The sequence below is a fragment of the Corapipo altera genome, unplaced genomic scaffold (genome assembly GCF_003945725.1).
Source record: "Corapipo altera isolate COAL_440 unplaced genomic scaffold, ASM394572v1 23b, whole genome shotgun sequence".
NCBI lineage: Eukaryota > Metazoa > Chordata > Aves > Passeriformes > Pipridae > Corapipo > Corapipo altera.
This window is the reverse complement of record NW_020884885.1, coordinates 5,350,614-5,366,818: the sequence shown is the minus strand read 5'-3', so window position 1 is coordinate 5,366,818 and position 16,205 is coordinate 5,350,614. Positions and strand designations below refer to the sequence as shown.

General features: G+C 37.6%; 1 protein-coding gene across 7 annotated transcripts in view; it reads right to left on the bottom strand.

The window, feature by feature from the left end:
• Positions 1–16,205, bottom strand: part of SIPA1L1 (signal induced proliferation associated 1 like 1) — a 211,768-nt gene that overhangs the window by 126,179 nt on the left and 69,384 nt on the right. For 4 of the 7 annotated variants that reach the window (XM_027641935.1, XM_027641941.1, XM_027641936.1 and 1 more), the window contains one exon: positions 14,161–14,257. The exons of 2 other annotated variants lie outside the window; for them this stretch is intronic. The gene's annotated coding sequence lies outside the window, so the exon portion shown is untranslated. The remainder of the gene's footprint in view (positions 1–14,160; positions 14,258–16,205) is intronic. One more of the 7 variants, XM_027641938.1, reaches the window with a different exon arrangement.

The window sequence follows — 16,205 nt, the reverse complement described above, 5'->3', positions numbered from 1 at the left end:
TTACAATTACATATATACATATATTTATAATGTATCCTATAGCAATATTCTATGTTTCTTAGCTACAGCAAGTCTGCTCAAATGACAGATAAAGTACAACAAAAACAGTCATATAGGCCATTCATCTGTATGGCGGTTTATATCTCTGCAAGCCAAGAATCTCCTTCTCTGTGCTCTTTTATACTGTTCTGACTCAGGTAAGAAGACCTTTAAGTCATGCCTAGTCTTGCCCAGACAGGAACTGCAGAAAAACATTGTACATGCAAGTAGGTGGTTAGCAATACCAACACAGAATTAGTTATTCTCTCAAAGTCTTCCTGAGTGAAATACCAGTCCAGCAGAGCTCTGCAATATTTCTTTGGGGGTGGTAGGCTACAAATCACAGTCACATAAAACAAAAAAAGAGAAGCATTTTCTTTTTAATTTTGAAAAATACCAACACTGCTCTGAAGTTCATTAAGAATGAGTTACTTAATGGCAGCTTTTAAATAGCATGTTGGCTTGGACAGGCCACATTGACTGATTCTGGATCCCACCCAGGCCATCAAAACCTCCAGAGATGACTAAACTTGTGGCACATTGAATTACCAGCCAATTTTAGAATCTGGTCTCGATATTCAGGGGCCCCAATACTCTAGGGCTCCATAAGGAAGAAGCAAGAAAGTTAGCAAAGTAATACTCAAAATAAATTCTCCTCAAAAAAACAGACTGATGTTTGAATTAGAAAAATTAACACATAGTTTAATGCAGCTACTTACAATAATGCATACTAGACTATATAAAAGAACTAGTCCAAATGATTTCTAAGCTATTACTGTTCTGCTTTGAAAACCACTAAAAGACATGGATCCCAGAGCAATATGAAACAGGGTGTATGTCCTATAACAATAATAAGGAAGTGGGAAATTATGTAGGTAAGGCAAGACAAACAATGTCATTCTGATGCTTAGAAAGACCTGGATATATTGCTGGGGGAAAAGAAGAGGGGTAAAAATTATTATAAGTTAGAGGAGAAAGATAAATTACACTCAGGAAGCTACAAATGAATATAATGTTCTCTCTTGAATAAATGTCTTAGTGAAGCAGCAGGTGTAGCTTATGTAAATGATGTTTCTGACACTGTTCAATATAACCTGGAGACCATGAATCCAAAATAAGTAGTGCAGATAAGGGTAATTACTAGAAATTTTGCTTTCAGAGAACTAAAGCAGTGGATCAGTATAAAAAAACCCCAAACCCAGAAAGCATTTCAGGCAGGTCCAGGTAGAACTTGACCTGTAGCAAATTTTGCTTAGTTTGTTGGTGATCAAACAGCGGCCTCATTGAACAATCTGCAAATCGCAACTTCTGCTCCTCCCCAGTTTGGTGTAAGAAGTATGAAGGAGACAATCCTGACTCCAGGCAAGCTTAGGAAATCAGGGCTTCTAAACAGCACTTGATAAAATCCATGCAGGTAAGAGCAAAACAAAATACTGTAAGTCTGAAAGAGATCAAGTAAAGTAAATAAAAACTCCACATATACAAAAAAATAACCATCTAAAGAGTAATAAAGCAGAAAGGAACTTGAGAAGCAATACAGGATCAGATTAAAGAGTTATAAACCTGATATTGATCCTGAAAGTCAAATACAATTTGGGAAAATGGTAAGACCACTGAGCACAAGAAGATAAGGTATTTCAAGCCTAGTCAACACCATTGTCCTAGTTTTGAAATACCACATACATTATCCTTGTGTATTCTAAGGAACAGATCCTAAAATCTAGTTCTAAAATTACTAAAAACAGATTGACAACAACTGGAAGAAAAAAAAAACACACTCATCTTCTCCGTAGAGTTGACTTTCCTAGCAGTGACTAGAGTTAATGAAAAAAAAAATAATTAAAGAGGTCTTTATGTATAAACTCATTTTTATGTGACAGTGCACATGAACAAATTTCTCCTCCCCTTCACCTCCCCTCCTCAAACAGAAAAAATTCCTTCCAAATTCAGTCTCCTCTTTTCTTGGTCTTCTTGTAAAATTAACATGAAGTTCCTTAAATAGAATTAATCCATGCAGTTACCAGAAAAATTACACACTCTTCAGTATTGCTGATATCCATTCTAATTCTACCGCTTTTCACACTTGGCAATTCACCTCTACGCAGTCACAATTTTAAACCAAGTTTTAATGTGAGGGGGTTTTTTTCTTCTAGACAGCAGTTACATTCCTACTCCAGCTGGTATCATGTTTACACCTGTTAATATAAAATAATTTAGACTTTAAACTATAGTTGTGTACACACACACTTATTTTGGCTCTGATCATGCATGTATTTTAGCTTTGATTTTATTTTTCATCTGTTCTATGAAACAGCAATAATATTCCAACTCATACTTCACCAAAACCCATCAAGTATCTAAATCAGACTCACTCTGAGCATCTATTAGAGTTGAAGTGTCAACAGCACATATCGAAGTATGACATCATCTTTCAGCCTTTTAAAAAATTCAGATTTTCAGTAACTCTTGCCTACATTTCAGACCAGCACCATCCCAATTCCTTCATTAACAGTTTTCTCCGCCAGAAATTTAAGAACAGTAAGTTATTCACATATACATATCGGTTTCTATGAACTGGCATTATGAAACCAAGTGGCAAACGCAAGCACTTATAACAATCATAAAGCTAGAAACAGACAGCATTCCCCTTTTCCTTTTAAAATACATCTGCATATTTACTAGTTCACAGATCTAAAAGCCAGAACAACATAAAAAAGTAGTCTGAAAACCCAAAACTCCTGACATATCATGTAAAAATATTTGCTGAAGGACAGAACAAGACTTTGATTACATCTCCAGGGCTATTCTAAATCATCTGTGAAACCAGACCGTGAAGTCTGGGTCCAACAGACATGTACAAGAAGGAATGCAAAACTCCTCCAGTTATAGAAAGGGCACCTGCAATACTGCAAGAGGGAAGAAGGTAACCACTGGCATATGTACAAAAAACCTGCTATTTCTCAGATGAATTAGCATCCATTTCAGAAACAGAACTCAAAACATTCCAGTTACCTATCTGCATGTATGACAGATTCTGCAAAGCTTTAAAAACAAACCTTCTTACATCTGCATTAACAGAAAAAACATAAGGAATCTGGCAAACAAGTTAGAAAAACCCCTAAAACAACATAATAAATGTAAAACAAGTTACCCCCACAAATTTTCACATCCACCTGAACAGGGCAGCACCATTACAACTGCAGAGAGAAAAAAGCTATGGAAGATAGGGAACAGTGACTATTTAACCATTGTCCTACAGAAGGCAATCTCTCTCCTAACATCGCATTTTCCATCAGAAAACAATTCTTAAAAGTATTTGTCTCCTACATTTTCATAGAATCATAGAATCAGTCGGGTTGGAAAAGACCTCTGAGATCATCAAGTTCAACCATTAATCCACTACCACTGTGGTTACTAGACCATGGCACTAAGTGCCACATCCAGTCTCATCTTAAAAACCTCCAGGGACAGAGAATCCACCACCTCCCTGGGCAGCCCATTCCAATGCCTGATTACCCTCTCTGTAAAGAATTTCTTCCTAGTATCCAAACTAAACCTCCCCTGGCAGAGTTTAAGATCGTGCACTCTTGTCCTGCTGATGGTTGGCTGGGAGAAGAGACTGACCCCCACTTGGCTACAATCTCCTTTCAGGGAGTTGTAGAGGGTGATGAGGTCTCCCCTGATTCTCCTCTTCTCCAGGCTAAACAACCTCAGCTCCCTCAGCCTCTCCTCATAGAACTTGTGCTCCAGTCCCTTCACCAGCCTTGTTGCTTTCTCTGCTCCAGCACCTCAATATCCTTCCTGAACTGAGGGGCCCAGAACTGGACACAGCACTCCAACTGTGGCCTCACCGGCACTGAGTACAGGGGAAGAATCACTTCCCTGGTCTTGCTGGCCACGTTGTTCCTGAAACAGGCCAGGATGCCATTGGCCTTCTTGGCCACCTGAGCACACTGCTGGCTCATGTTCAGCTTCTGTCAATCCAAACTCCCAGGTCCCTTTCTGCCTGGCTGCTCTCCAGTCACTCTGTCCCCACTCGGTTATTGTTTGCGAATTTGTGAGACAGAACAAACAGTGGTAAGCTCAATTATAGCAACGCCAAGCTTACTGACCAACAAGTCTTCCCAACCACCAACTCCCAGGTATGACAAAGAAATTTGAGAAGTTCCAATGCCTCTAAAAGGTAAAAAAAAACTTTATGCAGAGAGCCCAATGATTAAGAGACAGTAGTAGTATTATTAATCTTCGGAAAATCAGCAGTATAATTCAAAGTTCATGGTTCTTGGTCCAACATTTCCATTTTTAGACTACAGTTTTTCTACATATCAGGTAAATCTTTTAAGAATCCTTCCTCTTAACCACAAAACACATAGAAAATAGAAAAAGAAAAACATAATATTAGAGAATAAACAGCTGTCCAAACATCTACTTAAGTCCAGAAAATAAATCCTACATCACTGCAAGGGCTTTCAGTCTTGAAAAGATTAGCCAGATTAGCCTAACAGTGCCATGAATAAAACTCCCTATAACTTGCTTTTTGTTTTGGGGATGGGGATAGGGTGCAGTCAAGCTTCTCTCTCAAAAGTATTTTGTCAGAATAAAGATGATTTTACATTAGACCCCATTCCAACAAGTAAAGGTTAATTTATTACTGGTTTTATGTCTGTACCTGTCCAAATACAAGAAAGCTCCATCTGGTTTATATGAATACCACAAAATATTGGTCTATGTGTTACATATTATATTGATTGTACTGTTACAATAAAGGCAAATGATTCTGAGGTTTCTCCTGTTCTTGCCTGTGACAGATCTATCTCTGTATACTCTTACAAATATAATTCACGTATTAAAACACAGACTGCAAAATGCCTCAGACTAATAAAAGGGATTTTAAATACTTACAAAATCTAGTTGATAATACAAAATACTTTCCCTGATTAACAAAAGGAATTTACAGTGCTTTCTTACACTCAGGATCGTCTTTGATTAATGTAAACTTACATTAGAGATAGAGTTGAGTTTATGAGCTGCTCTAACCAGGAACAATATTTCTATAAACAACCACCCTCCAGTGTAATAACAAATACAATATTTTACATAAGACACAAATTAATATCTCTGTGCCCGCTATTTAAATTTTGGTATCATGAAACTGAAAAGAAATCCTATGTACTCACGTATGCTCTTCTATCACAAAGTATTTTGACACAGCTGTTTCTGATTTTTTTGTACTACTTACTACTAAAACCATTTCAATATAGTTCTGTAATTCCTTGTCAGAAGTACTTACTGTACAAACACTATTTTTCAAACACTAAATGGAAATGGCAGGTGTGGTGTATTTGTGCTAAACTAAACTAATACTGTAAGCCACGAAGTTAAACTGTAAAAACGCAATCAAATACAGATTAAATAAGAAGAACATAAAAACTTTTTTACTAGACAACTGGGTTGAAATAAAAAGCATGAAAGAAGGGTATTTTTTAATTTGTATCAGCCATGATTAGGGTGATCCTGAGCTCTACCAACAATCCAAATGCCAAGCAAGATGTATTGTTTCAACCAGTCAATTTAGAACTGACTCACCAGTCTATTTAGAACTGAAGCATAATCACTGTACAGGTAGTAACACAGAATAAAATTGTTTTATAGGTAAATTGTATTTTCAGTTGAGATGACAGAACAGGCAGTAGTCCCTATAAGGTTCACAGCTGGAGCACCAAATCCAAACCTCAGCCTCAAAGGTTGATTTTATTTGAAAAAAGGAAGGAAAAGGAGTCAGTTCTTGACAGCTTACCAAAAGACATGAAAACTTGTCATATTTTTGTTATAATAGAAATATGGCCAAAAAAAAAAAAGTCAGAAAAAAACAAAAGCAGTAACAGTAGTCCTTCGGTTACAAAAGAGCAAGCAGCTTCTGTAGCACCCTCAGATTTTGTCTAAAGGTGATGTTTGTTAAGACCTTCCATACCAGAATTTCAAAGTATGTATTAATACACACTTGCAATTTTCCACATGCACAGTAAAGCTCCAAGGATCTCAAAAGGTTTTTTTACATTGATTTGCTTCAGGATTCGGTCATTCAAGGGAAAGACTAAATCTCAGTTTTCATTTAATAGGCAAAATTAGAAAACAACTTAAATCCTGATTATATAAAAATATTAGAAGAAGGTCAGCCATAATCCTCTTTGCTTTGTAAATGAACAATTCCAGTAGTGTCCTTAGAGCACCGAGATCATTTAGTTCATTCTCTGGAGGCCCCTATGGACTGAAGGTATGTTACTGCACAGATATCATAGAAAAATGAAGAACCATGTTACTTGATGAACATGGAATAACAGTAGAAATAGGTAATTTAAATGCAGTAGGCATGCCTTTGGATATGTCAGTAGAGATATTATTAATCTGGGGTAAGCATAGGAAGGTTTAAGCCCTAGCCATGAAAACAGGGGCTCAAACTCTCAAAAATTTTACATGCTGCAATGATTCACAGCTCTGAAGCACCCACTGTTTGGTGGCTGTACCAAACAGATAACCAAATATGAAAAGCAGACCCATTACCAATACAACCTGGCATTTCTCAATTCCTTGCAGCATTCTTTTTATTGAAGACTGTGAAGACATTTGTATCCATCATATTACACTCCAAAGCTCACAAAAAAGCCCCCACCAACCCCCCCCCCCAAAAAAAAACCCCACAACCCCCACAACCCACAAAAACCCAAATCAAACCAAACAAAAAAGACCAAACTCCACCGACCAAAACACCCAACCCAACAACACAGAACTAACAGCCACACATTGACAGCATTGGGAACTGTACTGAAAAGACCACTAGTTCTCTATCTTATCACCGTATGAAATTTCTACCATCAGGACCATACGCAATCCTGCTCTTCCCAAGTAAAAAAAGCTATTGCAGAATTAGGAAGGTTAAGAGAAAGGCAAAGAACAAAAGGTACTGGATTTCCTGATTCAGAAAGTCACGAGATAGAAGACATTAAAGTTTACAGCTATAAATCTGTCCTATCTTCCTCCATCTACATCAGTTGCTGTGCTCTGTCAGAGGCAGCACCATTACAGAGAGGGAACTTCAATTTGACCAAATACAGTAAGATAACTTGAACACTGGGTTTCTATATGAAAGACAACAGTTACATTTTAATGTACAAGAAAATGCATCCAACTTGTCCAAATATTTAACCAGCTCTTCTGAATACCTTTCCAGTGTCTATCAAGATGGTTATGAGCGTCAACATTACTTTCTACATCCAAGCCATTTTAATAAAAGCAAAGCTAAAATAGCCAGAATAGCCTTTACTATTGAAGAAATGACAACTGCTTTGCAGAATAACCCAAGAGAGAGCACTTGGTTCACAATTCCACAGCAAAAATATTACCTGCGTTTACCTGCTCTTCTCTCTCATGTTTTCAATCTGAACAAATCTACTGTTGCTTCCTTTTTATAGTAAAAGACTCCTTGACTTTTTATAGTCAAGGAGCAAAGATTTCTGAGGAACACTCCCTCACAACTGAGCATGTAAATGATTAAAAAATACTATAAGCTTCTGATTCTTAATTAATCCCAGACAGGAAAGCACTCAGGCCACAGTCATTTTGCAGCTCATCCTCTTTCCACACAACCTCCTCCCAATAGCAAGTTGTTTTCAGAGAGGAGAGGTTAAAGCATCAGTTCTCCCTTCTCAGAGAAAGGAAAGGTGCACTGGTTCTCAACTTCAAACTTTCTCCTCAGCAAGTCTCTGCAAAGAATTCTAACACAGGTGTTAGAAGGGAGAAAAAGAGGAGTAAAAAGAGAAAGCTATGCTGAAGAAAATAAATGCTGAAAAGCAGTAGAAATAATAAAGGAAAAAAGAATAGAGTAAGAAAATAAAAGAAAGAGCACAAAGAAAAAAATTATATTAAACTTCCTCATAGTCTGAAAAATCATACCTACACTACCACATATACATACACACTTAACTACACCTCTGAGCTACAGGCTTTACAAACGCTTTACAAAGAGCACAGCAGCAACTGGCTGTTCCCCTAAGGTATCACTGCCACACAAAGAAATCAGGGGCTTTAAGAGCTATGCTACACCAATACTGACAAGGCTGGGTAAAAAAAAAAAAAAAAAAAAAAAAAGGCAAAGAAGAAGGGGGAAAAATGTCTTCTCCAGCATTTCCTGTGTTGCAGATATACAACCAGAAGCCTCCAAACAATTCCATGTGTGTGATACCAAGTAAACAGGTTGGTCCAACACGGATGAGGAAGTGGCTTTCCTGCCTTTATTTCATGTGAATAGGGCGTGGAGGCACTATAGGCTGGCCAGTCCAGCACACTGTAGGTGCAGCCTAGACCAGCTGACACATCCAGACACTCAGCCTCACAAACAACAGGACACTGATGTGGTTGAGGGAAGAGGACCATTCTCACATGATCTCAGAAGGTTTGCACACACACATACGCTAAACACCCAACAGCAATAAAACCAAAAATTCCACCATAGTATGTTCCAATTTAATTCTATCCAAGCAATTCCTCAACTTTAAAAGACTCTGCCACCCTAGACTTGCCAGTTTAGAGAAAATTTTCCTCTTGTGCATTTTCTAATATATATAGATGCTAAAATGTAACTTGATGAGATTTAATGACCAACCTGGCTTCTTCCCTTTCCATTTTTTTTTTGGAGATGAACAGGCTTGGAAAAGGTTACAGCTCAAACATGTTAATCTTCTATAAAAATGCCATACATAAAGCCAAAACTGAATTTTTGACTACCCTGATGAGTTAGAAAATCATAAGCTTCCTTTGATTAACAAATCGCTATTTCTAATATAAACTGAAAAAGACTAAGTGACATATTAGTGATACTACAGGTCAATATAATAAATAGCAGAGCTTCAAGGTCCTGAAGAACTGTATATTAGTACCAAGTCTTTACACAGGGAATTGATGGAATGAACTAGTGACTGATAACAAATTCGGCTAACAGCATATACAAGGCATAACACTAAATAGATCAACAGGCTATAAAATCTACACCCATTAATAGGAAGTACTATTTATTAATTGCATTACTATTAGTGCCACAAAGATGGCTGAGACTCCCTTTTTACAAGAAATCACATGGAAAAGATAATGGCATCAAGTTGCTCCTGGGGAGATTTCAAGTGGACGCAAGGGAAGTTTTTCACAATGAGAACAATCACCCATTGGAATAATCTCCTTGGGGAAGTAGTGGATTTCCCAACATTATACACTTTAAAGATTTGTTTGGAAAGGGTGTTGGGCCATCTTGTTTAGATCGTGCTTTTGCCAAGAAAGATTGGACCAGATGATCCTTGAGGTCCCTTCCAGTCTGGTATTCTATGATAATGCAAAAACTATACAGCATCATTCACATTATGATGTGTACAGACATGCATGCTATGCTATATACATAAAAAAACATGACTAATGCCTGATGCTGATGGCATCTGTAAAACTAGCATCACACTGTCTAGTAGGCACTGATCTTTATCTTCCATCAAATGGAGCAGAGTTAAGTTGTGGGTTTGCATTATGCATAAGCAGTGAATACAATTATGTTGAAAAGCAAGTCGATCTTCTCTGATCTCAAGTGGAAAGTGTGAATTCTGATCTTCACAGGTGACAGCTCTGTGCATCATTCTAATTTACTAGTTAGCTTCTTTGAATCTGTGTCCCCAATAGAAAACTTGAAACACGCAGTCACAGCTAATGGTACGCAAGCTAATATCTACACAAGCAAGAATATCAAATAAGTCAAAGTAGTTATTTTACTTCATCTGGCACAGAGAAACTGCTATGAGTTCTTGATTTTACAGTTCAAGACAGATACTGCAGTATAAGAAGGGAGTGACCAAGAGAAGGAAAGAGAATTATAGAAGGACCACCAGTGACTGGACATCTTTTGCTTTTAGGTAGATGGAATAATTTAAGAATTGCTCATCTCTGAATACCCAGAAATATTTTCATTGAAGCTTTCTTTAGAAATTCTGTATTTCAAGTTGGTGTATCTGTTCTAAAGCATGAATTTAGGAAATTTAATGGTCAGTGCAGTTAAAGTAGTAGCAGTTGCATATGTTCTCAAAACATTTTACAAAGGAAAAAAGTATTTTGCTCTCTAGGGATAAAAAACAAAGTAGGGGAATAACACTAATGGTCCAAATATTCCTACTCTATTGTCTCTTCTGTTGGGGGTTTGTTGTTTGCTGGTTTTTGTTTGGTTTGGGTTTTGTTTGTTTTACTTTGGGGGAGGGGGTTGTTGGGGGAAGAGGGACTGTTTGTTTTTGTTGGTTTGGGTTTTTGTTTGTTGGGTGGATTTTTTTTGTCCTTGAACTTACTGGTTTTTTTTCTGCTTCACAGATTCGACTTCTATTTAATGTCTCAGATTTATTTAATTGCTGAATCTTATTACTAACCTGCAACAATGAAAATATTTTAACTGCAAAAATGTGCTGCTATTCAAGTTTAAGAAGCACAGCACAATGTACTTTAGCACTGTGCAAGCTGAACAATGCCAAAGATCAAAATACCAGGATTGCTCATTCTTCACCAGCCAGTCCCACAAAATGTTAATATAGCAGAATCAACTAAAAAAAACACCTTGTTTGTTAATCAGTGTATATTTGTAATCATACATAGTCTTAAGTACATAGTTACTAGTTCTAAGTTACACTACATTCCACACTTTAAATGTAAAGCTAGGGGAAATTCCTACACAGAATAATACATCTATTTAATCTACCAAGAGCTCTGTACATTTATGCAAGCCACAGAACTCAGTTTTACAAAATCCAGACAATTTCCAGGGCATAGGATTGCAGTGATTAAGCACCCAGAGTCCTAGCCAGTCTCAAACAGGCTATGCTAAAATCCATGCAGTTAAATCCTTGCAATCATTTTCAATCTAGGCTAGCTAGATTAATGCTGACTTGGGTGTGCCTAACTATTCAGAAATCAGGAAGTTTGCAGACACAGCATGCCTCATTCTGGGCCTGCCTAGTCAACAGGTGGTTGTAACATAAAAGAGTATGGATCATTACAATCCATATCATTAAATCTTCAGTCATTCTGGAGTAAGAAAACAGCAATCAAAGCATAAAACTCTCACCAGCTAATGGGCAGCCAAAAATTAACGGGATCCAGGCTTTTCTCTTTTCATTCACTCATATACACTTACTTTCTGAATATCCAATTCTTTCAGTCTCATACACAATGAAATGAAGGTGAGACTTTTACCATGAACACCCATTTCCTATTACAATAGACACAGTTAGCTATTAAGAACATTATTCAGTTTTGATGAATGGTCTTATTGCTATTCTCCAGTTCTAGAGTACTTTAACTAATCTCTGAACTACCACATGCGAACTTCTGGTAACTCATGACATTTTTATGTTTACACTCTTTACATGTTTATATTCTTTACATGTTTTATGTTTATATACTTTTCTGTTAAAGCATAAAAGAATGTAAAAATAGACTAAGCACTTTCTATTTCTTTTCCATTTAAAGATAATTACTGCAGTTATCATTACAATATCACAGTATAAAAACATTACACAAGGCAATCACTAACCTGGGAACAAACATGCATCACCTTGGGAACATACATGCATCCAAGACACCTATTTCCTTTGAGTCACAGGTGCATATGCATGCACACGAAATATATATGTGCAGTCCTCAAGCAACACCCTTTCTTTATAAGGAGGCCAAGACAGTAAGCACTAATTGCATAGGTTTTTCCTAACTTTATTTAGACTCCTCAGGGAAACAACTTTAACTGCAAACCTACACAGTCCTAATAACAGAAACCTTTATATAATCACCAACTAAACCTTGGGAAAATCTCTGGGGAAAAAAATTAAGACCTGCAAAATGTAAGCAAGGAACACAACTTTGTACATCTCTCCTCCTGGCCACTCAGAGAAACGGTACCCAAATAGCTTCTGCCTCCCTTTGCAGGGAGCACAGCACTACACATCCCTAAGCACATCCTTGTGGAAAAGCAAGAATCACCAAGGCAAAACCTTTCCCACCTCAACCCCACCCAAACAGTCTTTATTACTAGGGATAAATGAAGCCATGGGGCTTCAACCTGTCAACAGCAAAAGAACAATACCGATAAAACCAGCAGCTTTAAACACCATCCTACAAAATGTAACTTAAGGTCAGCATCAGCTGCTTGCACACAGTGGCCATTCCTTTCTCTTTCCTCCCCCCAGTCCTCCTCTTCATTTCAAGTGCAGGTCAAAAAGAAATAAGCAGTTTAAGTTGTATGTAGAATTTTACAAGTTTTATTCTGTCAGTATTGACTAAGTTTATGCTGCTGAATGTCTTACACCTTAGTATCTCTACATTTTTTATGGAAAGTATAAGACAAAAATCATAAACTGTGGAATCCAAACACAGCAGGGGGAAAAACTGCTCACTTACCTTCCACCAGTAAGTTAAATTCATAGCTAAGACTGCTTTTACTTCATCACTCAAGACAGCCCTTTTTCACTGTCTGTGCCCCACTACACAGTGTTCAGGTTTGCTCTGATCCTAAATAGTCTCTTGGGACCACAAATTTCAACAAAAAAACAAAACAAATTTTTGTATGGCATCGTGGGAGAGAAATGGACACTATTTTCTCCTCAGTCAGTAACTTGGAGTGCTGCATATCATAGAAAACCACAATAATGATTGTGTGAAAAATCAACACTAAAGGTAGTGCCAAGTTAAAAGGTAAGATGATTCAAAGGGAAAGACAAAATAATTAAAATAGCCTTTTCCAAGGGCTCCGTTAGGTCAGTGAACAAATATATTTGTTTCCAATATATATGTCCTTTGAAGGAAAGGTTTTGTCACTACAGTAAGTCAAACCTCAAAAGCTGAGCCTCTGCCAACACAATGCAGCTTTGCTGACAGTATTTCAGAAGAACAGTTTTAAACTGACACTTTTGACACAACAACATCCTCTAAAGCAACAGGGTAGATTCTCTCACATAAGAAACCTATTTATTTCTTTAGACATCTAACAGACTGATGAACTGATGTTACAAAGGAGGGTTTTGTCTTTGGCAGCAGTGTTTACACTGTCACTTCAACTGGGCTTCCTTTGCATACCCTACGTCTATAGTTTTTAATATTTGTTAATAAACATGTGATTAAAACTTGTTCGGGGGGGGGGAGCTGTGGTTTTACTGCCTGGTTGCAAATCTACTAAAACTGATCTAAGTTAAGATCTCTAATGTTGTTCTTCCTGCAGTCCCTAGCAAGTATTCTGGTCACCTCCCTTCAGGCAGCACTACTGCTTGCACAACCTGTTCATTCAAGAAGCTGATCCATCTGAAAACAAATTCAACCCTGCCTATCTTTGCAAAACCAACAACACTGCTCTCTATCCCTTCTCCCTCAACCTCCAAAACTGCACACTGCAATTTTCCAACCTTCTTCATATGTCACCTCGAACCAGGTACACACCTGCAAAGGACTTGCATTTGATACAAGGCAGAGGACAAGGCTGCATGGGCAGAACTGGAGCATCTCACACTTGCAGCATCCTTTTTATCTTTTCACAAACTTCCTAAAAGTATATTACATTTCTCTGCAAAAGGACAAGTCATGTACTAAAAGACCAAAAGTCTTTTTCAAGCATCAGACACATTCAGAATAATCATCCCTTTCTTCCTTAAAACATAAGTTTCACAAGTAGAGCAAAAGAAACCACCTACAAAAACTACTATGTTTTAGAAAACGTGACAAAAGCAGGCATTCTGTCACAACCTGAACAGAGTCCAACCTGCTGTTACGAACACTTCAACACACACAGTAGAAAGGGAGGGAGTAGCCATCTAGTCCCCTTGCATCTCCTTCCTGGAATAAGCTCTCATGTATAGAGGATGCATTCAGCAACAGACTGGAATACAGCATGGCACTCGGCAGCAGCCAGTCTACCAGGGGAAGCCATCCTGCTGGACACCACTCCTTAAGCACTGTATGAAACACTACGCACTACCAGCAGTCACAAAGCCAACGCTGATTTTGTGGAAACTAGTAGTACTCCAAAAGGTCAGATGTTACAGAAAGCAGAACATGCACTCTTACCTACCCAAATTCTTGAGAAGGCAGGCACATAGAGCTTTAGCAACAGTTCCAGGTGGATGTCACGATCAACTCCTGATGAATCATAACACAGTGAAACCTAGAAACAGAAAGACCATGGGTATGAACAAAATCTAAACGGGAAACAAACAAGTGAAATATTTTTCAAAGGCAAAAGGGTACTCTGAAAATTTGGCTTGTAAGAAGTCAGAAACAATAATGAAGACTTATAAAACTGTGAATCTATTAATTTTTTGCACTTAACTCACACATCTGAGGGAGCCTACACAACAAGTTTCTCACTGTAACAATCCCAACCTTTCTTTATCACCGCTTCTCTGAATCAAGTTATTTTCTTCCAGAACACATTCTGCCAGGCATTTGGAGATTAAACACACACTGGGTAACACTTGAAAGAAAGGGGACATCTAGTAGTGCTGTGGCCCACTTTTTTTCCTCACTGCTCAACATAAAACTATCACACATGTCAAACAAGGGAGAGCACGTATTTATCTAAGTCACCAGCTGCAGTCCTCTATGAAGTCTTGCTACTCTGAAGAGCAGCAAGAAAAAAAAGGTTTCAAAGCAGTCCTTCCTATTTACTGGGTCCTGTAATATAATCTGTATTGTTTCAGCATTAGCGTTAACATCTGACCTCTGCCTATTGCTACAAAAAGCTTGCATCTCTAGATGATAGGAGGCCTCTAAAATTAGACTGGGCAAACAGATGTAACCATGGAGATGTATGCTGCATTCCCTAGAACTCTGCAGAGGCACAAGCTGGAGGCAGAGCACATACCACCAATGAATTTTTGTCCTCCTCTACTCCCACCAAACTCACGTGTTAGAGAAGATGTACAGTGAATCATATCAAAGAGACAGATTATAATCCAACTCTAAATAAGTAGACTAAAGAAGACCTAGATCATTTCTCCAACCTAGTTTTCCCCAGTCCAGTTCACCAGACAGTTACATGAGCACTTGTGCTGACATGAGGCAGAAAAGGTACAAGACAGGGTAAGCAGACAAGAATGGTTCCTTTCAGCTTCAATGGCAGCATAAACTGCACATAAAACCGTGGTACAAGTGCTATTTGTAATAATTGTCACTGACATTTGATAGGTTGATAAGCAAATGATTTTAAGCCATGCATTGCTACTCTCCCAACAGTATTTCTTTACAGAGTTGAATAAACTTTGAATATCTGGTAGCAAGAAAATTAGCATCAACCAAAATTCTTAAAGAAATGCCAGACAGCATTATCAACAGAGTTCAAGAAATTAATTATTGCTATCTTCTTTTGAGCAATTACAAATACAGCTGAGGGGTTTTTTTTATTGCAAGTTAAGTTTAGGTTTATTTACAAAATATTGCACGAAATCAAGACCTTGGAAAAATGAGAAGCATCATCAAAAGAGCTGCAGTACACAAAAAATAATGATCCAGTGCAGCAAAAGTAGTTTTGAAAAGGTATAGAAAACTAAACTCATGTTTAAAATAAGGTAACACTCCAGGAAGAACTGCATTTTAACTTTCATGTTACCAACAAACAGAGTTTGTCTTTTATATTAGAATCAAATTCTAATCCTAGGATAGAAAGCTCAACTATAACTTAAACCAATGAAGCAAGTGTAAGATTTCAACTCTGTGATTGCTACTGACATTTTGTCAAATCATTTGGGTAGCAGGTAAAAAAATTATTTCCACAGGTGTCGGCCTTCTGGTCAAGAAAAAGTTTCCTTGTGTTTTTTAGGGTCAAGTTCTTCACCTGTTCAACCATTACTAAGATGTACCACAATTCTAACCCAGAACTCTCCATTTCCTTTGGTGTTAAATTATAGACCTGCTGCGTAAAGACTTTTTTTTTTTCTTATAAGATTGCCTGTGAAGCTCAATTGTGATTGGGAAGGCCGCCTACATGGCAGAGAGTGAGAAAACACACACTTGTAGAGCTGAAAAAACATCAGTGTAGGTGTATTTAAGGAGGGAGGAAAGAAAGAACTTGGTCCTACTGAAAAAAGCTATTTTCTGACATCACTCTTGCAAGA